At 42.3% G+C, this 27012-nt stretch overlaps 1 protein-coding gene and 1 non-coding gene across 8 annotated transcripts in view; one reads left to right on the top strand and one right to left on the bottom strand.

Moving 5' to 3' along the window:
• The window catches only part of Dennd2b (DENN domain containing 2B), a 190282-nt gene that overhangs the window by 92699 nt on the left and 70571 nt on the right, over positions 1 to 27012 (top strand). The window lies entirely within an intron of this gene.
• On the bottom strand, positions 6868 to 6986 carry LOC116104256. Its single transcript, XR_004123772.1, has one exon. It is a non-coding gene; the product is annotated as a 5S ribosomal RNA (ribosomal RNA).

The raw sequence follows: 27012 nt of genomic DNA, 5'->3' as shown, positions 1-27012 counted from the left end.
TCCCAGAGCTGAGTCCCTCTGTGTTCTTTAAGGATTAAAAAGTAACATTCTCACACCCTTCCCTCCCTTCCTCTGCTCCTTTTCATGTACACTTTCCTTCAGTGCTCCCAGTCTCCAAAAAGAACAGTCAGTCACTCAAGGAAGTTGAAACTTGGAAATCTTTGGAGAAAAAGGCCAAGGGCATGTTGTGTTTCCCTGGGCTAGGAGAGCAGCTTTGCGGGGCATCAGACTCTAAGTATCGTTCATGGCCTCGCTGCTGAACTGCAACTAGGAGAGGGAAGCCCTGTCTCCCACTGCATCTGATGCCAAGAACTGCTTTGGGCAGGTGGACTGGCTCCTAAGGAAAGTGGGCCTTAAGTACCCTATGGAACTGGGTTGTTAGCTGTCACCATCCCAGTAACTCCAGCTTTCCAAGAGAGTTTGCTAAGGCAGCCAAGCAAAGGCCACACATTTCTCTGGCCAGAGGAGGCTAGGCAGCAGCCCCTCAGAGCCTGGCTCCACTTCCCTTTTGTGCCTCTATGTTGACTAGGGGGCTAGGGAAGGAAGGCTGCAGATAATTGAGTTCTTTGAGTTAGAGGGATCATGGCTTAGAAGACACGAAGGGAAAAAAAACAAAAAACAAAAAACACTGGCCATCTGGCATAATATAACAGGCAGATTTCTCTTCAAAGCCTGTGGGAAAACTTGCATTAATGTGACTTCTTTTAAAGGAAGGGAGAGGGGGCATCTCTTTCTGCCAGAGGGGTAGTACAGTGATCCTCTGTTTGAGTAAGTAGTAGTGTCTGTCTTAGGGGAGTATGTTGTCATCCTGTGTTACACTGAGACAGAGAGATACTGATGTCTGTTTCTAGCCTGGAGCCCTAGAAAATGTCTGTGTAGTTTTTTTGTTTTGGGTTTGTTGTTGTTTTGTTTTTCAGAGGAAAGAGGTTTTATGAGTTTAGACTACCTTATTGAAGATTTCTCTAATGATCTTCTCTCTCTCTCTCTCTCTCTCTCTCTCTGGCTCTGACATAATGAATACACTGTTGTGGGGCCTGTTGAAACAATTGCAATGACTGAATATTTAGGCTTCTCTAAGACTGTCCCTGTAAAAGGGCAAATTACAGGCAATTAGGCTATGAAGCTGCTTCAACCACGCTAGGCCTGTTTCTTTGTGCTTGTCTTGAAACCACTTCAGTCTCTTCTCCTGTGAGGCCTGCTGTGGCTAAAAGTTTGTCTGTGAGTTAGAGATTGCCTTTGGGAATCAATACAGTGAGTGAGGGCTGACTGAATATGATAAAAGGAGACTAAGCTAAGGATTATGATAGAAAGATCTAGAAATGACAGGAGAGAGGTCCTGAACAAGGGGGCTAAGCAGTTCCCAGCAGCAAAAGTGGATTAAGAGAAAGGCTGGCCTAGGAGTATTTCATATGTATGATATGATATATATATATATATATATATATATATATCATATATATGATATGATATATATATATCATAATCATATCATTGTATATGTGGTGTGTGTATGTGTGTGTGTGTGTGTACACATTGCTCAGCTAGCATGTGGTTCTATCTTAAAGCACCTCTAGTAGAATCCTGCCTGCTTGTTATGCAGGAATTCTCTTTCTAGAGAGAATTCCTTTCTAATGGTAAGCCCAGGCAGGGAGGGCCCCTGAGGTCTTCCTTGACTTCCTATTGGAGTCCATATATAGTCAGAAGGCTAATCTGCTTTTGAGGGACCCAGGGTTATACTTACCAAAGACCTAGCAAGCACTTGACACTGGGGTCAATACACTTTTTCACTTGCTCCTGGGCTCAGAGGTATCTCTGGTGCCCGATGGTATGTATGCCTTCTTAGTTTACCAATTAATTGGAACACAGATTATGTGGGCTCAGAGCTGGGGAGGATCCAAAAAGGTCTGAGTTGTGGGACTTAGGTTGATGTTATATTGTTCTGATTTCCTTCCTGCTTCATCTCCTACAACATGAACTTCTGCTGGTGTGATTAAGAGAGAAGCACAAACCTGAAGCTTGGGGGTGTGGAAGTAGGGTTGATTATCATAGAATTCATAGGCTGGGGAAAGTGAACAGGGTGCTTCTCCTGGAGTCAGAGTTAAAGCACCATTAGGTGGAAGAGAGCCAAGGAGAGGATGGCAGATGTGGGAGATGGGGAGCTTCTGAACCGCTCATGAAGCTTCTCTGCAATTGTTGAATGGTAAGGTAGGGAATGGTGTAGGAAAGGGAACATTCAGAACAATACCATGAAGCTACCTACTTTAGAATTCTAGATTTATTGAAGGAACTAAATTTTGGTGTTTTTTTTTTTTTTATGTATATGAGTACACACTGTAGCTGTAAAGATAGATAGTTGTGAGCCTTCATCTGGTTGTTGGGAATTGACTTTTTAGGACCTCTGCTGGCTCCGGTGGGCTCTGTTTGCTCTGGTAGACCCCGCTTGCTCAGGCCCAAAGATTTATTTAATTATTATACATAAGTATAAATAAGTACACTGTAGCTGTCTTCAGAAGCACCAGAAGAGGGTGTCAGATCTCATTAAGGGTGGTTGTGAGCCACCATGTGGTTGCTGGGGTTTGAACTCAGGACCTTCGGAAGAACAATCAGTGCTCTTAACCGCTGAGCTATCTCACCAGCCCAATTTTGGTGTTCTTACCTGTGACTTGTGTCTTGGAACACAGCCTGCCTCATGAAGTTCTGACATTTATTGTTATTTTTGCTTGTTTGTTTGAGTCATGATCTTTTGTAACCTGGGTTGGTCTTGACTCACTATATAGCCAGAGTTGACCTTGATCTTGTGATCTTCCTGTTTCTACCTCCAGAGTGCTGGAATTATAGACATATACCACCATGACTGGTTTTATGTGGTATTGGGGATCAAACCCAGAGCTTCATACACTGCAGCTAGGCAAGTCTTCTAACTCAGCCACATCCCCAGTTATACAGTTGTGTGTGTGAGAGAGAGGTGTGGTTTGTGTGTGCATGTGTGAAGGCTGGAGGAGGAGGTTGGCTGGCTTGCTCTTATCACTGCCTTATTCTATCTCCTCCTTTTAAAGGTTCATTTTATTTTTAATTATTTGTGTGTGTGTGTGTGTGTGCACGCGCGGGTTAATAAAGAGGAGGGTTGTAGTCTGACTTCTCACAGTCTGTACTCTTGGAAAGGTATCTTTACATTCATATGTAAATTGGGGAAATCTTACTCTCGCATTTCGGTAAGAGTTACAGTTCTGGCCTCACGTATGCTACCAATAAGTGTCAGCTGTTGCTCTCTGCCAGTAAGTGTCTTTTCCTTATGATCATTCCCACTAACATGGCGGGAGGTTACATAAGCCAGTCTGAGTTTTAGTTCTGGCCCTGACCGCTGGCTCTCAGTTTCTTCTCCTAGATGGATTAAGAGTTCTCATTGGCACTCTGACTTGTCACACATTAGTGTTGACTTTCCATCTCAGTTTTCTGAAATTAAGTTTACAATTGGAATTAAGTATACATTTTCTCAAATGACAACATATATATATATATAGTTTGTACTTTTAAAGTATTTGAATAAATAGTAAGACCATCAGTTGGAGTCTAGGAAGCATTTTTACTTAGTTCCTAAAATGTGGAGACATGAAACTTGTTCTCAGGTGTGAGAGATGCATAGATGCCCTCAGCAGTTACAAGGAGGAAGCTGGAAGCCTGCCAGACAGTAAGGAAAAAGTGGGTTTACTTGGTGCTTGCTGCTGGGTAATATTTCCATCAATGGGTGTTTGGGGTACCGACATTTGTTTTGTTCTGAAGACTGGATAAATGCTGCCACCACTCCTCTAGAGAAGGAGAAGTTGCAGTGACTTCTTGTCAGAGTTTGAGTGACCAGTTGGTGGGTGCAGACAAAGCATGTTAGAGAGAGCCACACAACCAGGAATGATGTCGGAACCTGGCCTGCAGTCAGCCCGAATTCCAGCTCCCTGGTGACTCAGCCACATACACACATAGTTCCTAGTGCTGCCCATGTTGCCTAGCTTGTCCAGTGCCCAGAAAGCTCTCTCAAACCGAGGCAGTAACAGATGTATCTGAGAGTGTTGTAATGAAGCCTACACGGAAAAGCATAGCTAGTACTTCCTACCTTGCTGCTGCTGACCAGCAAAAATGCTAGCTATTTTTGTATTCATTACTCTCTTTCAAACCAAGCAATATTTGTGGCTAATCTGTGGGGCTTATCATAGCCCTTCCTTTACATCATGGCAGTTTCTAGGAGTCCCCTGATGAGCAACAGATCAAAACTCTACTTTGCTTTGTCTGGTGTGGAGGTGCAAGCCTTTAGTCCTATCACTGGGACTAAAGGAGACATGAGCAGGCAGATCTTGTGGGTTTGAGATCTGCCTTATCTACATAGCATATTCCAGGCCAGCCAAAGGCTACACAGTGAGACCCTGTCTTAAGAAGAGAGAAATATGTAGACAAACATCAAGGTATGGTGGGTGATGGGGCATGTAATCTCAGTACTTGGGAAGATGAGGTAGGGGTTTGAAACTAGGGTCTGTATTGTAAGACTCCTTTAAATCAAACCAACCAACCAACCAACCAACCAACCAACCAACCAACCAACCAACCAGAGTAGTCAGAGCGGGGAATCTGACCAAACCAAAGAACTGTCCAGGCTGAGAGGACCCTCTGTGAGAACTAGCACATATATGATATCTGGGTGAGGTCATACACAACCCTGTATGGAGGAGCAGGATTCTGTGAGAGCTAGCACACATGTGATGTCTGGTGTGGGGTCATATGTAACCCTGTATGGAGGAGGAGGGTGGAAGAAGGAGAGCTGGTGGGAGGCGAAGGAGAGTGGAGACAGGGGCAGTGAGAGCTAAGCACCGCCAGATATCTGGGCGAGTGGCTGTGACTGAGATGGTAAGTGGCATCAGGACAAGCCCTGGCACTTTTCCTTCCCAAGAAGTGTCCTGCTTGATTCGATCTCCAGGTGCCACTTACCTGGAGGAGAGGGAGATCTGGATAGGAGGTTCTAATCTGTGTCTCACAAATGAGTAGCCCCTTACCTGCAGTGTAATTATAAAGAGCTTTCTTTTTCCAGCAGCAAGAAACAGGAACTTTTGCTGCCAAATTTAGCAGTGTTTTAAGTCCCTCAAATCTCCTTTGAGTGCTACCAAAGCTCTCAGCTTTGTTGTTATCTGCTGCTGAAATATCGCCTGGAAAGGTCATCTCAGCAGTGCCAATTTATGGCATCCCTAAGATTGCTTAGAATGTAAGGTGCTTTTCACCGCTGTAGAAAGCCAGACTTTGCACAGCAGGGACAAACATTCTACAGTTACCTCTGAAGGCTCTCAGGCAAGGCTCAATGTCTGGTAGTCCATTGTATTCTCAGAACCTTGAATTATCAGAATCTTGATACTCAGCAAAATTATGTCCTCTGCCTCTTGGTAGAAAATTTCCTTAACACAAGTTTAACACCAGACTCTTTCCCTTCTCCATTAGTTTATGACCTATCTTTTTTTCTGTTGGAATAATTAAAAGATGAAGCCTGTGGAGTGCTGGAGCCACACTTGGGACTCATTTTCAAAGGTTTGGGGACAAGTAGGTCAGAGCCATGTGCATATAAATTTTGATACCTGAGAAAAAGGAATAAAGATAGAGGAAGGAAATTCAAGAATGTGACTGACCCTGGCAGCTGTAAAGCAGTGACAGGAAAGTACTTAGAAGAGTTGCCATGACCTTGGCAGTGGCAGTGACCTTGGTTTCAGCCTTGGATTGACTAACTCAATTGCTGTGTTCAGAGAACTAAGGCTTTGAATTCTAGGTAGAAAGTGCAGAACTGCCGAATTCTCTCTGCCCCTTTCTATTCCACCCCTCTCCTGCCTATTTGTCCTATAGTTCAGACTTAAATGGACTGGACAACATTGTCCCCTTCTGGTGTGAGTATTCATTGGTGCCCAGGGCTGTTACTGCCCAGCTGTTATTCTTACAATTCCTGAGAGAGGCAGCTGTGAGCATTGTTGGGGAAGAGGGGTTTGGTTAATTCTAAATTAGTTCCCAAAGTGGGTAGGAATCAGGTTAAAAAGAAAACAATTGGGAATTTTTGTTGTACTTAAATCTCATTTAGTGGAATTTTAAAAGTCCTTCCCTCCCCCCATCTCATAACCACTGTTGGGCAAATCTTACTGAGTTTCAAAAGCGGTGCTGTCTAGACTTGTTTTCAGCTGCAGAACCTAAGGTCAGAAGTCGGCGTGGCTCCCTGGAAGAAGTTAAAGCAGAAAACTCTGGAGTCTAGAGCACTTCGGAACCTCCTAAGTCCCTCGCCGTATTTAATGTTTTTCAGCACGGGAGCTGGAGTGACTTTATTCTTGATGCTTTCCAAGGGTTGATCTTCAGCCTTTCATCTTCTTCATCCACATCTCTTCCTTAGAGGCCATCTCTCCTATTTATTAATCATTAATCAAAGAAAGAAGAGGGTGGCCATACCTCTGCCTCATGTTCCATAAATGAATCTGCCTGCCTGCCTATATATCTCTCTGTCTCTGTCTATCTGTCTGTCTGTCTATTCAATGAGTATTTATGTGAGACAAAGTCTTACTGTAGAACTAAGGCTGGCATGGAACTTGAGATTCTCCTGTCCAGTGCTGGGATTAAGTTTGTGTCAACATACTTGATTCATTTAATAGCTATTCTGTTAACTATGTAGATTTGTGTCAGGGTGGGGCAGAGAGGTTGGGAGAGGAGAGAGAATATGAGAGTGTTTTAGCTGAGTCATTGTCCTCTATTTGCCCCTGCATATGCCAGGCTAAGCAGCCCAGAATCTCCTGGGGATTCTGGGGATTCTTCTATCTCCACCTCCTGTCTTGATAAGTGCACACTATTGTGTCTGACTTTTTAAGCCTACAGCACCTGGTATTCCCAGGCGGTCTCCCATCCAAGTACTAACCAGGCCCGACCCTGCTTAGCTTCCAAGATCAGACGAGATCGGGCGTGTTCAGGGTGGTATGGCCGTAGATGTGTCTGACTTTTTACATGGGTTTTGGGGATTTGAACTCAGGTTCTCATGCGTGTATGGTAGGTGCTTTACCCACAGAACCCTCTTCCCAGCCTTCTTCAGTAAATATTTACTGAGTATCCATTTTGTTGTAGCTACTATTATATATTAGGGATATGGAGATAACAAAGATAGCAAAGTCTTTTCATGGATCGTGTTGTACAGAGGGTTCAGTAAACAAATAAACAGATCAATACATGAAGTAAGGTACTGATGCTTCAAAGGAGACAGTGGAGATGTGAGAGAGGGTAATATGGACTGGAGAGTTAGGAAAGGCCTTTCTGAGAATGAGGATCTAGCTGTGATCTTTAGGGTAAGGAAAAGCCAGGAAAAGTACCTTCCTAAAGTAGGAAACAGGAAAGACAAAGCCCTCAGGTGGAGAGAACTTGATGTGCAGAGCAAGTATGGTTGGAGTAGAGGAGCAAGTGATTCAGACTGAGATGTTGGCCTGGGCCAGTTGAGATTGTGAGGGGCTTAAAACTAGGTGTGAGGGGTACACATTCTAGATCTGTCCCCTGCTTTGGAGTGAGGTGTGGAAATATTATAGAGATGGCTAGCTAAGAGCAGCATTGAATCTAATGAAGAAGAATCAGGAAAAAGCCTAGGAGAAGCAGAAGTGGGCTAGAGTAGGAATGGACATCAACAGGCTCAGCTAGCAGAAGTTGAATTGGATACATTTGTGGGATCAGCAATATGTGTTCACAAATGTTCTACAAAGTTTAGATCCATGTTTTTTTATTAGTAGATGTATTATTATACCAGACACTTGTATTTGCAATTTTATTTGGCGTTTTAGTAAACACTCATAACAATCTTTGGGTGAATTTGTTGATATACTGGTGTCTTCTGGAACTCAGAGCCACTAACTTAAATTTTGGATCTCAGTCTATGTGAAGTGAAACATTATTCTTTGTACACCCCTATCCTGATTGGCATACCAGAACTGTGTTCCTCTGAGTTACCTGAAGCATTTAATGAGTCCCTGCTCAAGTTGTCATGTTTCATTGATGACTATGATCTTTTGGTCCACTGGAAACTAGAATAAGTTCTGAATGTTTGTGGGATTTAATGGAATATTTGCAACTTTCTCTGAAATGATTACAATGTCAACTACCAATACCGCCAATTAGAATAAAGAATGGGGCAGGGGGTTGAGATGTGTGGCAAGACTGGAATACAAATAACCTGAATTACCTTTCTCTTTTTTCTCTTTCTCTCCCTCCTCTGTGTGCGTGTGTGTGCACGCGCACTCGCGCTAACCAGAATTTGAGGCTAGCCTGGTCTATGAAGCAAGTTTTAGGACAGCCAGGGCTCTGTTACACAGAGAAATCCTGTCTTGAAAAACAAAAAAGCAAAACAAAATACGGGTATATTGGGGGCAGGGAGTATGTATACCTGAATGCAGGTGCCATTGGAGGCCAGAAGAGGACATTACATTCACTGGAGCTGGAGTTTAAAGTTGTCAGTTTAGGTTGTAGGAACAGAACTTGGACCTTTTGCAAGAGTAGCACACACTCTTAACCTTGGATCCATCTCCCCAGACCTGCTGTCTACCCTCCCTTCCTGGTCTCAAGTGACCTTGAACATCTACCTGCTCTTCCTTCTACTTTTGAAGTGCTGGGATTGTATACCATACCATACCCACCATACCCAATTTATGCAGTTCTGCGGTATGATTCCTTCACATTATTTCAGTTATGACTTCTTGGATTTTTATAGTAAGAGGATGGAATTTGTTGTTTGGAAAAAATAATGTTTCAGTAAAGTAGTAGTTGCAATAAATAAACCTTCATTTTATTGTTTACAGGTCGCTTCAAATCTCTGAATTTGTTGGAAATGTTTGAGAAAAGAAATGTATCAGGTCACAATTGAGGATTGACTACATTGAATTTGTAGATACTTCTTTTTGTGAAAGGACTGAACCTGCAGGGTTCAGAAATGAAGGTGTATGGGGTGCTTGTGAGCTCTTGCTCTTGGAGTTCAAGTGAGCCATGTTCCACTAGCTGGTGTACTAGAATGGAAGTTTGTGGAGGGCAGATCAGGGTGAGAGTGAGTTTCAGGTAAGTAGAGGTTTCTTAGAGAAATCTTGGAGACGTTTCTTTTGTGAGCAGTGGGTTCTACTTCCTGCCTCCTGTCTCTGTCTGATGGTCTTACTTCTGAAGAAGAGATATGTGGTTTGTGTGAGGGTGGCTTTTCCCCCAGATTGTGTTTAACACCAGTTTACTGGACAAAACTTTAATACTCATTTACCTTGAGCAGATATGAGTTCCAGGATGAGGCTGAGAAGATGGGCTAAGGTGAGAGTTTGAAGAGCTAGACCGCCAAGAGCCAGGAATCACTTCTCTTGTGGAAAAGCAGTCTGTGAGGCTGTGTACAAGACACAGCTGGAGTGACAGAAATCTTGCTCATCTCACTGAGTGTATTATCATGGATAGCAATCTTCCTTCCCATCAAGATCGATTTAGAGTAGTAGAAAGTCAGGAAGTCCAGGGGCAGAGTCTGAACTCCCCTTGCAGAGCTCTTCAGAACCTCAGATTGGTGGTTTTGAGACTCGAACATACACCAGATTCACCCAAAGTTTATTGGAAGTTGAGTAAGGCCAAAGTGGGGCTGAGAGTTTGTGTTTGGAGCAAATTTATAGTTTCACCTGCTATAGTTGTTGTTGGTGGTGATATGTGTAGTGCTGGTGGTGTGTGGTAGTATATGGTGGTGATGGTGTGGGATGATGGTGGTGTATGTTGTAATGATGTGTAATGATATATGTGGTTATATGTGGTGGTGATGGTTGTATGTGTGGTGATGGTAGTGGTGGTGTGCGTGGTGGTGGAGGTGGTGGTGATGGCAATGGTGGTTTTGGAACCTCACTCTGAGATCACTATTTAATAAGAAGTTTGATGGTTGAGATACAATAAGACTTTGAGGCAAGGTCCTAGTTGGCTTACTCTCTTTGACTAGCTTAGAATTTCATGTGTATAAGTCTATCCTTCAACAGTTCCTGGCTGGTTCACCCTGTAATACCAACAGAGGTGGGTAAAGGTCTGCACCCTTTTACTCACTTTCTCATGGTGTCCTAATCACTTCCAGGTGAGGTTTCAGGTGGTGTGCTTGGCTGGCTCTAAATTGCCGCTTGTCTGATTTCTGGAACATGCCTATCCTATGCCCTTTATTTCACTAGGACTGGTGACATTCCTGTCAGGAAATGCTTCTGTGTGTCCTTGAGCACAGCCCCTTGGTTGGCTGGGCTGGCAAGCAGGCTGAGCATGAATGTACTCTGTTTATTAGTCAAGTTTACACAGGGAGATTATCTCTTTAGCCCAGGAGTTGAATTTCAAGGGCAAAGTCCACGACGGTTGAAAAGTTGAGAACACCTGGCAGAGGGGATTTCACTTGCCCAGCCCTTGGTGTGTTCCCACAGAGGTCAGGTCTTTTCACCTATGAGAGCTCCTCTCAGGCAGCATGGCTCCAGGCGCCATTACCATCATGTTTCAACACCGGAGGCTTCAGGTGAGACAGCATAAAGCTGCCCCTCTCTTCTTTGTCAACCATGTTTCCTAAAGTCTTCTCTGGCTTGCTCTTTCCTTTGAGGAGAGGTCTGGGACCTCTCTTCTCTCCCTCTCCCTTTTCTTATTAATTTTTATTTTAAAGAACTTAGACTCTTGTTTTTTAGTGACTCTGTTTACACAGTATAACACCAGCAAGTGGCATGATAAATTAATAGACAATATTACTCACGTGAAGTTTGGGGAGAGGTGACATATAGGAAGCCAGTGCTTAGTGTTGGATGTTTCTGGGGAAGCTGGCAATGCTTGTTCAATCTTGTGATGTGATTTGATGTCAGTGAATTGCACAACTAATACGTAATTGAAATTTTGGAATTATATGTTTTACAACAAGAAAATATTACACTCTACCAAAAAGCGTCTTACTAATCTTTACCAAGAATGCTTTCCTATGCTAGTACATTCCTCCTGACAGCAGCACTATGCCTTTTCAGATGGACTCTCATAATTGACTTAACCAAGGCCCTAAGAGTTGACCTGTGAGTTGTTCTGAGTTTCCCCTGTTCTAGACACTCCTTTAATAAGCAGCAGCACTCAGCTGCCTTTGACCAGGGGTTCTAATATTTGTTCTAATAATCCTTAGGCAAAATCACCAGAAGGGAAGATTTGCTGATCAAAGGGCATGCTCATTAAAAAAGTGTTAATAAATATTGCCAAACTGCTTTCCAAAGAAGTTGCATTAGCTTACGTCTCATGAGTACTATAGAAAAATATAGTAATATAGAAATATAAAAATAAAACCTATTTCCACATACCTTTGCCAATATGGTATTAGCAAGTTTTTAATCTTTGCCATTCTGATAGGCAAAAAAGAATTTCTCCTTTAAAAGTGATTATATTTTTTGTTATGTGTAAGTGCATGTGAATGAAGACCCAGTGGAGTCCAGAAGAAAGCGTTGGATGGAGTTCATGGCCACTGAGTGATCTCTAACCTCTGAAAACAGACTTTTTTCCTAAAGCTTTATTTAGGTTTTTGTCATTACTAGCAGAATTGAGCATGCTTTATGTTTACTGCCAGTTGCTTTTATTTTTCTGTGAATTCTATGCTTAAAAATGCTCACTTTTTAAATTGGTCCCTTATATTGATTTGTTAAGAAGTTATACACATAAATCAGGTGTGAACCACATGTATTATTTTTCTCTTTTTCCCTCCTCCTGTTGAACAGGTTCTTTACATACAATTGGTAAAGTTTATTTTACTCTTTTTTTTTTTTTTTTTTTTTTTTTTTTTTTTTTGTGAGTTGAGGCCCCGATATTCACGTTCTCATAGTATCTCCTGTTTATGATGTACCTTAGCAATTAAAAGCATTTTTGTAATGCTAACAAAGGAACACTTTCAATCCAGTTAGTGAAGTGGCAGATTGACAATTACATTTACAAAACACAAGTCTCCCAGCTCTGGACCCTCTTTATTTTCTGTTATCCTAGATGTTGTTCTGATATATTCTTTTTCTGTGTATTTGTGGATAATCACATCACCCCCTTGGAAAAACTTCAGAGTGAATCCCAAGTGCAACTGTGTGACTGCCAGGGACCTAGATATTGTGACACAAAGCTACTCTCTTACTTCCGATGTGGTTGAATGATCTCATTCCGGCTGAGATGGCCATAGGTAGGTATTGACGTCAGTGACATAGTGGCAGAGTAAGTGGGCCAAAGTTCTAGAAAGCATTAGCACCCAGAAAGGGTGTGGCTTTGGCTTGGGAGCAGCAATAAAACAGAAGCAAATGTGTCTTTTTCAGGGACAAATAAAGAGCAGGGTGTTGTGGCCCAAGCATGTAAATCTAGTGCTTCAGAGGCAGAGGCAGTGGAAGGGGAAGGGCCACAAGATCAAGGCCAGGCTGATTTGTCTCAAAAAAAAAAAAAAAAAAATAGGTAAAGAGCTAGTACAGTCTTACCACACATGTTAAAACAAAATGGGCATAGTCGCAGATGCTTATCATTCGAATGCTGAAATGCTGGGGAGGTGGAGTCAGGGCAGATCTTTGGGATTCACTAGCAGGCAGCCTAGTGAACTCCAGGAGAGTGAGAGATTTTTTAAAAAGGTGATTGGCCTTTGTAGAACAAGATGATCTCTCTCTCTCTCTCTCTCTCTCTCTCTCTCTCTCTCTCTCTCTCTCTCTCTCTCTCTCTCTCTCTCTCTCTCTCTCTCTCTCTCTCTCTCTCTGACACACACACACCCAGATACCAAACTAAACAGATTCACCTTAACTGTACTTTTAAGGCAGCTTTTAGTGCAGGGTCAGACTAGGGTTGCTAATCTAGGGTCCTAAACCCAGGAAAGATCACCTCCTTCAAGGATCAGAGGGTAAATCAAACCTTAGAGCTAGTCATTAGGGTTTAGGAGACTTGAGAGCAGGCATGGGCTAGCATGGTTTCTGTTCTGTCAGCCAGGAGCTTAGGTAGAAATGTTAGTGGAAGTGGGCTAAGTAAGGAAGTCGAAGGGGAAAGCATTCAGATAAGCTTACATCAGGCCTCTGCAGAGCCAACTGCTCACCAGCAGTGGCACTCTGAAGAAACTTAGCTTGCTGGATGAGGCTGCAGTGGCGTCTGTTACCTTAGCCATTACAAGGATTTGCACAGTGCATGTACCACACACACACACACACACACACACACACACACAGAGCGGGTGGGTAGGGGGGCAGATCTGGTGTTTGAAGGTAACACAGCAAATAGAAACTTCTTCCTTAGTCTGAGAAGACTTGGAAGAACTGAGAAGTGCTTGTCTTACTGCACTGTCTATCCCTGCCAATGAGTGCTATGCTGAGTTGGGTGCATTTGTTAGATGTTGGATTCTCTGTGGTTCCCTACGGTTTGGAAAGTACTCTGGACCTGTGGAGGAGCAGGAGTGATGTGCAAAGAAAGAAGGGCAGAGTAGACCTGAAGAATCTGCTGAGGCTTGGGCATGGTTTTAGTTGGTGCAATAAACCAGGTGATCGCTGGTAAAGTCAGAGGTAAAGTAGTAGGACAGGGAAGGGAGGAGGTGAGCCTCAGAGCAGGCAGAGTCTGCAGGACTTGCTGATGATAGGCTTGAACATGAATGAGAGTCTGAGAAGTCAGGGATCGTTTCTAAGAACTTGCAGGACTTTGGGGAAAAGCAAGTTGTATGTCTCTCTCTGTGTTTTATGAGGGGCGGTGAATGGACAGAGTTCAGTTTAGATGGTCCTTTTTATTGTCTGACAGGAATTCAGTTTGTACTTAGTAGATTTATCTGGTTGTCTCTATGGAGCATTATTTGTGTTTTTGTCTCTCCTGTGTATTTTCTGTGAATTGTAAATTAGATATATAGGTAAGACTAGGGTAAGCATTTTGGGGGGGGGGCTTTATAAGCCGTGCAGAGGATCACAAGCAAATAATCTGGATATCCCACGATTACCAATGTTAAATTTGATTACTACTTAAAGTAGACCAGCCAGATGTCTTCATTGTAAAATTATAGTTTTCATTTTGTGAAGGCCACCTCTGGATGACCTTTGGCACTTTTCCTCTTTAATCTTTCACTTAAGAGGTTTTATTTTTTAAACTTTGTATTATGGAAAATGTCAAGCGTACTCAGTTGAAGATGAATAGCCCTATAACCACCATTCAGCATCAACTACTGTCAACACAGGGACTAGCTGGCTTTCTTTCTATGCCTGTTTACCACTCCACTACCAGATTTTTGAAGCAAATCCCAGGCATCATACATTTCTAACCATTAGCATTATAGAAAGGACTCTCCAAAAGACCTTTATGATAGGCCTTGCTGTCTGATGGTTAGTGTTGGGGAAGTGAAAGGGGTGAAGATCTGGGGCATGGGGGAGGAAGAGGATCCCCTTAGTCATTGAAGTAGGGTCAGGGGCATTGGCCAACAAATGCAGCTCAGGCTGGAGAGGTTCAAGGTCAACAGCAGGGTGAGACAGAGCCAAGACTCTGTAACAAGTACTAGAGGCCAGTATTCACTTTGATATGTTAAATAGGCACCTCAGCCATTTGTCCCTGGTTTCTTTGAGACCTAATAACCAGGGAAGGCACACCTATCTGCTGGGGTAGTAACCACCATCAAGCGTCCAGTAAAGGCACGTATTGTAATTGTTTTAGTTTGGGAGAACTTTGATTCAGAGTAAGAATTTATGTCCTTAGCTAACCAGGAAAACTTGAAAATGGCAGCTTCTCTTCACAAAGATAGTGTTTTTTGGTTTTGTTTTGTTTAATGTTTGTTTGAAGCTAGGAATGTAGCTCAGAGGTAGATCACTTCCCTAGTGTGTACAAGACCTTGACTTCAAGCTCCAGCACCACAAAAGAAAACAAAATGAAGCAAAAGATAGCAGCTCTTGAAAGAATTCTTTGGAAATGGTCATTACTGAAGGAGATTGAAAAGAGAGCTGGAGGAAAAGAAGTCCCCTTAGCTGAGTGCTGAGACAGATGGCAGCCTGGCAGCCTGTACCCTGGGAGGCTTGCAGGTGGGATGGTTTCTCAGACAGCATCAAACGTGTGTCACATTCTCTTAAATGGCTCTGTGAGTTTTAATGCTGGGAGACAAGCTAAGCTGTGTTTGGAGCTCATATCCTCTTAATGTTAGTGTATGTACATGCACATATATCTGCACATGTATACATGCACACATGTGTGTAACTGGTAATGTTAGCTCTGCCATATGCATCTTTCCCAGGAGGGTGGTAGCCATTTTTATATATTATTTATATATTATACCTTACAGCACACCCATTTCCTTGGATTTATGATCTGTCTTTTCAGGAGAGGAATTGAAGTGCTTGGCTATAGAAGACACAGAAAAAGCAACACCACACTATACTTTCCATGATATAGTAGCCAGAAGGGGGATTTTAAAGTTAGATTAAGTTTGAAATCTGGTTTCCTCTTTTATTGACTATACTTTGGGTTTTCTTGCTTGGTAAAATAAATAGAAGTGGTAGCACTTACCTCATGGAATTGTTTTAGAGTATTAAATGAACTAGCATAAGAATATATGGGAACAATGCTTTCCATACAAATGACTGGTAAAAGAAAACTTAACGCTGTTAATAACAGAGTATCAGGAATTGGCACCAAAGAAGCATGTACAGTGTCCTAGTTATGGTCATGTCTGAGACTGGGAGTGGCCTTCTATTCTGACTGTGAGTCCTTTAGTCTATGTGCCAGTCTTAGAGGAGCAGATTAAGGTTTTTCTTTTCTTTAAGTTTCATATTGTAATGAAATTTATATGGATAGCCAAGGTAATGTTGAGTGATATATTGAATATAATTCCTTTTTTATTTTTATTTTGTTTAGTATTGGTGTGTGTAAGAGAGTATGGGTGTCCATCTGGCATGGCACATATGTGGAAATCAGGATAGTTCTTTATCTTCTGTGTATTCTGGGGATCAAACTTTGGTTACCAGGCTTGCAGAGTAAACACTTGCTTGTTAAATAATCCCCTTTTATTTAGATTAACTAAGAAGTTGACTTTATTGCTGTACCTTTAGCAGTTTTCTTACCAGTTTTACAACAGATGCTTATACAGTATTGGTTTCCTACAGCTCCTTCTGCAGACTAACAATTCAAATGTATTATATAAAATTGTAACTTGTCAGCCAGGCGTGGTGCATGCCCTTAATCCCAGTACTCTGGAGGCAGACACAGACAGGTTTCTGAGTTCGAGGCCAGCCTGGTCTGCACAAAAAGTTCCAAGACAGCTAAGGACACACAGAGAAACCTTATCTTGAAAAACCAAAAACAAACAAAAATTGTAACTTGTCAAAAATCACTGTTTAATGAGCTAAGCTATTAGAATCTCATGTAGCCTTCTCGTGACCTAACTGCTAGACAAATTGGACTTGACATACCAGGGGCATGGGTACCCCCCATTTCATGGTGGAATTTTGTTAAGAATTGTTCTGTAATTCAAGACTGAGTTTCATATTCTATGCTTTGTTCTCTATATTTCCAACTAAATGTAGAGCTATAGACTTAAGAAACCGGATCAGAAAGGATGGCTTACTACTGTAAAGTTAGAACCTAGTAACATCTATTCTTGCTTGTGTTGAAGTATTGAAGCATTATAGTGACTGGGTTGGCTAATAGAAGCCATGCAGTCAGTACTTGTCAGTGAGTTTCTCTTTAGAAACTTCATCTTAAATGCAAGACTGGCAAGTGACTAGTACCTTGTGCACTAGCCATTGTTGCTCACTGTCTTTCTTGATTTTTGTTAGCTTTTTTTATTTGGAACTCACTATGTAGACCAGGCTGTTTTTGAACACACAGAGATCTGCTTGCCTCTGTCTCTGAAGTGCCAGGATTGAAGGTGTGTGCCACACACCCTGCAAATTTTGTTAGTCTTCATTTTATTAATCCCAGAAAAATAGAATCGCCACTTATGTGGACTTGTCATGGCCACTTTGACATCATTGCCTTTGTTTTCTCAGTCATTCTCCTCATCACAGGTAACTGTACCCAAAGGAGCAGGGCTCCATGGCAGGTTTAGAATCTCTCAGTGGAGAATGAATTAGTGCCACACTTTTATATGGAATCTGGGAGCTGTGCAGGTCTCAGACCTCTGCCCTTCATTCTCCCAGTAGACTCAAACTTATTATCTTTGTATTCCTGTTTTTCTCAATTCTCAACCTGCGCTAGAACCTCTAAGCCCAGCTCTGTCTCCAAACTCTCATTCTGTTAAGTTCTGTTTACACCACTGTGTCTCCCTCTTTCTCTGCTTAAGTGTGCTGTCATTCAGCTAAACCACATTACTACTGGCAGGACCAGCCCGCCTGACTGCCTGCCTGCCTGCCTGCCTGCCTGCCTGCCTGCCTGCCTGCCTGCCTGCCTGCCTGCCTGCCTGCCTGCCTGCCTGCCTGCCTGCCTGGCTGCCTTCCTTCCTTCCTTCCTTCCTTCCTTACTATTTTCCTTCCTTCCTTCCTTCCTTCCTTCCTTCCTTCCTTCCTTCCATTCTTCATTCCTTTTTCTCTTTTTCTGTGTTTTATGAAAAATTAACACATTAGGGAGAAATTAAAGACAATTTATTAATATTTGGTATATGTTGTCCTTTGGGTGACTTATACATGTACATATTTGTTTTTTCTTATGGTGTCATCTATGCATAAATCTTGCACTTAGACTTTGTAGCCTACTTTCTTTGCTACTGATTTTGTTTGGGGAGATCTACAAATTCTATTTAAAACTATTTTAATGCAGTATTTAATCCTGCATTGGATTTCATTGTATGGATGAATCAATTTGATGATATTGGGCTGTTTAAACATTAGTAATTTTACCCAGAGGGGATAGGAACTCTACAGGAAGACCAACAGAATCAACTAACCTGGACCCTCCAGGGCTCCCAGAGACTGAAACACCAACCAAAGATCATTCATGGGCATATCTATAGGAGACGTACAGCTTGGTCTTCATTCAGAACCCCCAACAACTGGAGTAGGGGCTGTCTCTGGCTCTGTTATCTGCCTGTGGATCCCAATCCCTTTTCTTAGAGGAGAAGGGGAGAGGGCATGGGGGAAGGGCCATGTGAAGGGGGACTTGGAGGAAGAGGAGGCAGCGATTGGGATGTAAAGTAAATAAATAAATTTTAACAAAAAGAAATTGGCAATTTTTATATTTTTATTTTTCAGTGGTAAATTTGCCTGCTATAATTTCTGGATAATTATTTCTATAAGAAAATGGGATTGTTAGTCTAAAGGGCATGTAGCATACATAAATTATTTAATAATATCTTTTTGCTTTTTAAAAACTATCTTTTGAAGTTTAGATAAGAATATGGATAAAAGGTTAATATAAGAAAAATAATACATGTGTAAAATAGTTAAACTGGATTGGTAGTGTGTATTTTGTCATTGTATAACAGTGGATGAGGGTTGCTGTCTTTCTATCTTGTGTATTGCTGACGTTGTTATAATGAACACCTACTACAGTGATATACGTGGGTTTATATCCACTAGTACCTAGAAAACTGAGTTATTCTAAAGGAGGTTATACTTCTTCACCTTGAGAAGTAATTACAAGGCTCTGTCGACAGTGTTTATCACAATGCCTATGAAAGCTCACTTCCTCTCGCTTTTCCTAATACTTAGAGATGCCACCTTCTCAGTATTTTCCAGTCTGATGAGCATGAAGTAATATCTCAACACTTATATTTGTAGTTTCTTGATTTACCAAAGAAGTTAACCATTTTTTCATTCTTTTTTGACATCTGTGACATACATTTTCCTCTTTTTCAGTTATTGTTCCCCTAATGATTGTAGAAGTTCTTGACATAGTCTTACTTTTTAGTTAGTTAACACTTACGTGAGTTGCAGTTATTTTGGTGTGTGGATTGTCTTTTAACTTTGTAGTGGGTGTTAGCATCATGTTAGCTTTTGAAATGTGCAGTTATATGTATGTAGGAAAATTATATTCCTGAATTCCTTTCAGAAAAATGGTGTTGGTTTACAGGGCAGTCGTGGTGCATAGAGTGCTATTTTGATACACTTTGCTTGAGCTTGGCAGTCATTTTGCTAGGTATAATAGACAAAAGAGGTAGTGTCTTTGGTTTTTTTGTTTGTTTTTGATTTTTAGTTTTGGTTTTTGGTTTTGGTTTTTTGAGACAGGGTTTCTCTGCACAGCCCTGGGTGTCCTGGAACTCACTTTGTAGACTAGGCTGGCCTCAAACTCCGAAATCCACCTACCTCTGCCTCCCAAGTGCCAGGATTAAAGGTGGGCACCACCACCGCCTGGCTAGAGGTAGTACCTTTGATTTTAACTTTTTCCTGGAGCCTGCTTCACCTGATGCCTCACTTCCCTGGTGACCCTATCTAATGAAGCCATTCACTTCCTCCTCCAACTCTTATGCTGTGCTCCTCTAAAAAAAGTATTTGTTTGCTTTTATTTTAGGTGTATGGATTTTTTCTTGCATATATGTCTGTGCACCATGTACTGCCCCTGAAGGGCAGAAGAAAGTGTCAGATACATTGGAACGAGGGTTATAGACAGTTGTGAGCTGCCGTGTGGGTGCTAGAAACTGAATGCAGGTTCTCTAAAGAGCAGCCAGTGCTCTTGACCATTGTTATCTGTACTCCTTGACAAGGTTTGAAGGACTGCACATCATCTTCACTTTTCCTTTCTTTATACAGGGTCTCAACTACATAACCCTGGCTGGCCTTGAACACCTAAGAGATCTACCTGCCTGTGCTTCTCGAGTGCTAGGATTAAGGGCTTGCACTGTGACATCCAGCTTCATCTTCATTCCTCTTAACATGCACAGCTATACCTTGGGCACTATCGCTTGGAGTCGCTAGTTCTACTTTCTAGATTCTAAACTCTGAAAATTGTCTTCTATTATATCTTCTATGTACATTTCCCTTCATTCTCCCTCATTTTCCCTCTTAACACCTCCAGCCTTTCTTCTTTGCTCATAAGATTCATAGCTGCCCTAAGGACTGTGCTCTTGATTTTGTCTTTGGCCTAAACCTCAGACAAGCATTTCTGATTAGCTCAGGTCCTTTCCATGTCTTTGCTGGTCGGGGTTAGACTCTTCTGCTGTAGCCTCCAGACTTGAAAAAGGCTTCATCTTTCACCAGAAGCATAGAGTGTGGTCCATTGTTTCTTCCTTAGGTATTTTTATGATTCCCTAGAGTTAAGATCCTTATTTTGTCTTCCGAGATGTAGCATTTCTTCTGTATTTCCATCTGTCTTCTTCCCTATGCCCCTTTCAACTCAGCAGCCAGCCATCAGCTTGAACATCTCTCTGCTCTTCATGTCTTCTGCTTGTCTGCCTTCAAGCTTTGCTCATGAAGTTCCATGTGCCCAGTAGAGTCTCCTTATTCTTGCACTGTTGACTGGGCCACTTAGTTCACCTACTAGCATTCAAAATTCTTGTCTCTGTATCTACCATATTAGAAACATAAGCTCCTGAGGATGAACTTGTGTTTCTTATATCTTGGTGCTCGATGTAAAATGAAGCACAGTGGTGTGTACTTGGCTGGTGTTTGGTAGATGTTCACTGAATACACACTATTATTAAATATGATGCAGAGATGGCAATTCTATGCCAAGATGCACCTTGCAACAGACCTAGTTTAATAGCAGTTTTCTGGGGGAGGGGAGAGGAATGAGGGCCTGGGAAAAGGATAGAGACAGGCAAGTAGATATATAGACAGGTAGACAGATGGGAACAGAGCCATAAGGACAGATAGAAAGGGATGAGGGAGCAGTGTGCAGAGAACAGATGGAGGGGATGCTGGAACAGACAGAGACAGACAGATTCTTATCCGCAGCATACACCTGTCATACCTGGTGGCTGCAGCAGGTTATGATGTAAGCAATTGCTAGGTCCTTGAGGGCGGGTCAGCGGAATCTCCTGTATGCTCCCATTCCTCCCTTTTTGTTTAATTAAAATTGAGGAAGCAGTGATGGTAGTAGGTTAGGAGTGAGGGTATTGTATTCTTTAGACTACTTCCTGCTGACTGGTCACATTATCTTTGGGGACCCTAAGAAAATTCTGGCCAAGTTCTGGGGAAGCTGGCTGTGTCACTGCTGTCCAGGTTTTATGGGACCATCTGGGACTAGGAGAGTTCAGGCCCAGTTGAAGCAGTCTGTGAGGCTTGACTAGAGCATTTGGGGCAAGCCATCTTGGAGCTTTCCTGGATACAGATTTTAAGGAAACACCTGGACTTGGCAGGATGCTAGAACAAGTATCAGGAGAAAAGTTAAGGAGTTTAGGGAGAAATTTTTCCCTTAGATGTGCACTGTCATTATAATCTGTATTGAAACCCACATTGTAGAGAAGGCAATAGATTCACACCTTTGTGTCAGAAAGCTTGGGAAACAGATTTGGGTTAAAAGCATGAACTCTTGTCAGGGTGAGCTCAGGGAAGACCAAAGTCTTCCATGGAGCAGAAGGGGCAAAAGTTCATTTGAGTTTAGTTTTCAGTATGACTACAAAGAGGGGATTCTTCCCTCTACCCAGAAGACTGGGTGCATATAGATAGCACCCAGTCTATCTATACTTTTAAGTCTATACTTAAAAGACAACCAAAGGGGCTGGAGAGATGGCTCAGTGGTTAAAAGCACTGACTGCTCTTCCGAAGGTCCTGAGTTCAACTTCCAGCAACCATATGGTGGCTCACAACCATCCATAATGAGATCTGATGCCCTCTTCTGGTGTGTCTGAAGGCAGCTACAGTGTACTTATATATAATTAATAAGTAAATCTTTAAAAAGAAAAAGAAGACAACCAAAGGAAAATTTAAATCTTGAGCTTGTGACTATGGTGTAGTATCGTATAATGGAAGGCTTTACCAGAGTTAGACTAATAACTTATCAGAACTCCACTGATTAATGTTAAAGCTCTAAACTTTGACATCTTCATACAACAGTAGCACAGTGATAGGAAGAGATCTGAAGCATTCTTCATTTCTTTTATGTCCCTTAAGTCACTTTCTTATCACCATTTAAGCTTTCACTTGCATTTACCACCCTTAAAACACCTTAGACCCTTAAACACTTTCTTAGACTTTCTTAAACACTTTCACAGCTTAAGCTTTCATACCCTCAGACCTTACATAAACTTTCCATTTTTTCCTGTGCAATTATTCACAGGTGGTTGGGCATTGGGAGCATCTACTGTAAAGTGTATTCCTTTAGATAAAGGAATGGTAAAAGCTTACACCTGACACCTGCTTATCTTTTGACATGAAGCTTGTGAGCAAAGCAAACAAACCCGTTTGCCTTTTAAAATAAGAGACCTGGTAGTAGTTTTAACTAATGGATTGACTTAGGAACTAACATGGTGGTGGATTACCTTAGGGTAAGGAGCTAGTTGTCCAGCTACAGTTAGCTTAGCTATCAATGTTATCAAAGACCTGAGAAGAATAAATGATAATCTAAATGGCATATGTACCAATTGAAATGACAGAGGCTAGTCCATTACCTAGACAGTTGTCCCAGGCTCTTGTGGTCTCTGTGACATTGTGGGCAGAGGTAGTCTTTGGCCATCAGTACCAGACACGAGAGGCCTTTTCTGTGGAGAAGGAACAGGGAAAGACTGATCTCCCCTTGTTTTAGGCAAAGTGGGGCAATCAACACTCTGATGTCCTATTTGTCCACTGTTCAGGCTGGGCCCTAGCAGCAGGTGAAGTATTGGGGCAGTACTGTCCAGTGGCTAGCGTACCGTACTCCTGGTGGAGTCCTTTGTTGTTGTGCCCATTATCTTCTGGGAGACCTTGCAGGGTCACTCTTAGGATTTAGGAGTGTAAGTTTAAACATCTTAAATGCCATATTCATCAGATCTCTGAGAAGTTTGAGGGCCACAGTATTTATCTAAAAACTTGTTTCTGGTTACTTACTTTCTGCTTTAATTTTGAAACCATGTATAGGAGGCTAAGTAAGGCTTGTTGCTCTAATTAATTGCATCTGTTCTTAGCATAACTTCAAATATAACTCTGAACGCATTAAAAGATTTGATCATTTATAAGGTGACTAATTATCAATTTGATGTTTTAAATTATCCTTAACGGTTTATAATAATTTAGTGGCTTTCATAAGACTAGGACTTTATGTTTTATCTCTGTTAGTTTAGAGTTAAAATAACAATTTTAAATTAGAGCCTTCTCAGCATCAAAACAAAACCTTTTAATCTATAAACAGTCCCTAAAGAGACTAGGAACTTTTCTAACCTTTATGTGGTGTATCATTGTAGAACATAACAGTTTCCCGTATGATTTAGTTTCTAAAACGTCTATAGCTTAATAACATCAGCAAAAACAGGGTTAACCTTTTTTTTTTTTTTTTTGGTCAGTGATTTTTTAACCTTTTTTAATGCTGTATACCTCAAAAAAAAAATTTTTTTTAAAGAAGTTTAAAATTTCTCAGTTTTGTTTCTGAGCTTATCAGTGCAGGGTCCAGGGAAGAAGAGAGGGATTCCAGCAACAATCACCAGCAGGGAGTTAGCCACGCCTCCTTCTGGAAAGATCTTCACCAACTCCTTTCCTGAGCTGGAGGCAGGGTGAAGAGCAGCAAGCCAGTTGGCAGACTTGTCTTTTCTGCCTTAAAGTACTTTGTTTCTGTTGCTAACAACAGGCATGGGTAGTGTAAATAAAACACAGACTCATAGGCACAAGGACACATGGAGGCAGAACTGAGGGGGAAGGGCTGAAGTGGACAGGGACTGAAGATGCAGGGCCGAGTGTCTGAAGGTGCTGTGTGTACTACATCCTCTCTCTATCCGTGACAGTGGACCTACCATAAGCTGTTGTGTGGGAGACACTTCACAGCTGTGGAGCAGGAGAGATCTAGATGACAGGTTTCAAAGTTGAGGTGATTGGTATAACTAGATATGCTGGGTTCAAGCTGACACTCTTGCAAGCTAGAGGCTGGTGATCTGAGGCTAGATGGTGGTTTCTTTCCTCTCCCCTTCCTTTAAGACTTCACTCACTGGTCCCTGTTAGTGCTCACATGACATGTACTGGAATCAGGAACAATGGTCTTGATTGCTGAGCTGATCTGGAAAGCCATGCAGATCTGCACCCTGTCTATGCAAATAGTGCTGTGAATAAGTTCCTGGAAGGCGTGCTCTCCCATCATGTGGACTAAGACTGATGCAACCTCTCTGGAAGGGTAGTCCCAGTAGCAGGAGGCTGAACATTTAATACGCAGGGACTTGAGGTTCAGATAGATGATCTCTGTCAGATGGGTATCTATGTGTGCAGAGAGGATATTTTGGGTCTGGGGTAATAAATGGTTTGGAATTCTAGAGCATTCCTTTAGTGCATCACATTGAGCAGTTGTTTCATAGTGTCCGACACTTAGGGTAAGGGTATTTGAAACAACATGTGGTTGGACTCTTGCCTTACCGTGGTTTTCTTAGACCATATATGATAGATCTAAGGAATATAGTCTAGTCTCTCAGAAACAATGATCTCCATTTCAGGCTGGGCAATGAGTGACTGGGCTCTTAGGATATGGAAGCTGTAGAGAGAAGACATGGTTGATTGGGGCTGGAATTACACATCTTGGAGAGTGAGTGGGGTTTGAATAGCAGAAAAGGGAGAAGCACACTCCAGCTGCCAGGGTTTTAAGTGTGAAAGAGTAGAGGCAGAAGTGGACATATTGAAACAAGAGAAGTGCTACCCCTAGAGGGAACGGTGTGTGTGTGTGTGTGTGTGTGTGTGTGTGTGTGTGTGTGTGTATGAATGAGTGTGTGTATAAGCAGTTAGATGTAAGAAGGTGGAGTGATTGTGGTGAAGACAAGAGAAAAAAGAGGGTGATAAGAAAGTGGTTGAATTGACTTTGGTGCTGGGCAGTTAGCAGCCCTGAATGACAGGGTAGTGTTATTGATGAGTATTGAGAACTGGAGACTAGGGCTGGAGAGATGGCTCAGCCATTAAAGGCTAGGCTCACAACCAAAAATATAAGAGAACTAGAGACTGAAGGGTAAAGGGAAATATTGATATAATAATTCTGCCTTGTATTCAGGTATCTCCTCTGGGTACCACTCAAGGCTGCTCCCTGAAGCCAGAGATTAGGAGTCAATGATGGAGGAGAAATTGCAAAGAACACAGCACAGTTAACTTTTTAAGTTAACTTTTTAAAATAGTTCTCTATATTTGGCTTTTACTCACTGAAGTAAAAAAAAAAAAAAAAAAAAAAAAAAAAAAAAAAAAAAAAAAGGCTGCAAGGACATCTTCTTCTTTGTGCTCTGCTTCCTAAACTTGTCCTTGTATGTGTGGGGGGGGTGCTTGTTATCTGGCTTGGTTGGAGCTGCTGAGCATTTTTGCATACTCTTTGCCAGGAATTAATGTCCTTGGGCCTCAGCTGGGGTGTGTCCCCAATCCAGCCATCTGGAAGGTCAGAGTTATTAGCCAGTAGAATGTGCCCATTAGCTCTTGGAGGGGTTACAACCTGTTAGTGGAATCCTAAGCCTGGGAACTGCTCCTCTCACAGGGCCTTTCACACTTGGACTGAGCTAACTGGTGCTGCACTCCCTTATTTGGACACTAAATCTTCTGGGTGAGATTGTAGTTTGACTTTGTTTTGAGTGAGTTTTTAGAGTATCTGACATCCTTGCGAGTGATTTTTTTTTTTCAAGGAGATCAACATAACACCAAAGCATTTACTTTGTCCACCTGAGTTTTTCCTTGGCCTCCAGCCTATCTGTTTATGAAACCAGAATGAGATTCCCATGTTCTACATGCTCATTGGTCTCCCTAGGGACGAGTGGGGAATACCACCATAGAGACAGAGACAGTAGAAACGGGAGTCTGGCTCTAGAGATTGTGAGGAGCTTTGTTTGTGTCTGGTACTAGAAACATCTGGGAGAACTTTTTGTGCTTTGGGGAACTTGCTGTGCCCATCAGCTTGACTTCATCTGGGCCCAAGATACCAGGAAAAAGGTGCAGGCAGGGATATGGGGTGGTATTGGGAGGTGGTGGTACTGCCATGGGTGAAGAAGTTTTGTGGGACTCTGAGAACACACTTCCCCTGTCCACCCCACCCCCTCTGGCAGGAGGGCAGCTCTTGTTTACCTCTGGCTGCCCTTTGATTGTTTCCTGCCAACCCAAGGGAAGTGATCACTAGTGACAGTGATAGGACAGGGTCCTAGTGCAGGAGGGAAGTCAGTCAACTATGTTGGGGTTGGAACTTGCTGAAGCATCCTTTCAGCCCTCTGGGGAAAGCTTTGGCATTAAAGAGTCATGCCAAGGAGGCTTAAGGCTTGAAGATCGGTAGAGCCCAGGCATAGAGTTGAGAAGGCCCCCTTGCTATCCTCTAGAAGTCAGAGAGAAGGCTGACCAACTGAAAACTACTGCTGCACACCAAGAAAGTACTGTGCAGCACAGTGTTACCCAACCCATACACAAACACTTTGTACCTGTACTGCCTCCTCCTCATAGTGAGGAGAGCGTAGCTTAGACAGAGTAGCTCTGCTTCAAAGCTTTGCAGCAATTGGAGGAGTTTTATATCCAGATTTCATTAACTACTTGGAATTACTCCAAGACTACTCTTTCCCCATTATTCCTTGTAGAGGAAACCACAACAAGCGATTATTTTAAGTAAGCTTTTAATTTTAGAATAGTTTCAGATTTATAGAAAAGTTGCAGAGAGGGCACTAAAAGTTCCCATAGATCCTGTAAACCATTAATATTTTCTTCTCTTTTTTCTGGCCTATTTATGAGGGAGTGGGAAAGGAGATTTGGAGTGAGGACATTTTTTTCTTTTTCCAGCTGGTGGTTTTTAAGCTAAAGTTCTTGAGAGTCCACTAGGTTATAGTATTCCCTAGGATCCAGTCTATCTCAGCTGAACTGGGCTGGACCTAGCTTTGCCTTCTGGTTTCAGAGTCATATTGTCTGCATCTACTCAGTGGGGCCAGCTGGTAACTGAGCTCCTGGAAGTTGGAGAAGGCAGTCATGGTTGGGAGGGTCTTCAGCTGTCTGGCTTCTGTACTGTGTTATCTAGAAGGATTCT

Source organism: Mastomys coucha, unplaced genomic scaffold, assembly GCF_008632895.1.
Source record: "Mastomys coucha isolate ucsf_1 unplaced genomic scaffold, UCSF_Mcou_1 pScaffold21, whole genome shotgun sequence".
Classification (NCBI taxonomy): Eukaryota; Metazoa; Chordata; class Mammalia; order Rodentia; family Muridae; genus Mastomys; species Mastomys coucha.
Note: the sequence above shows the minus strand (reverse complement) of the source record. Positions and strands in the feature narration are given on the sequence as shown.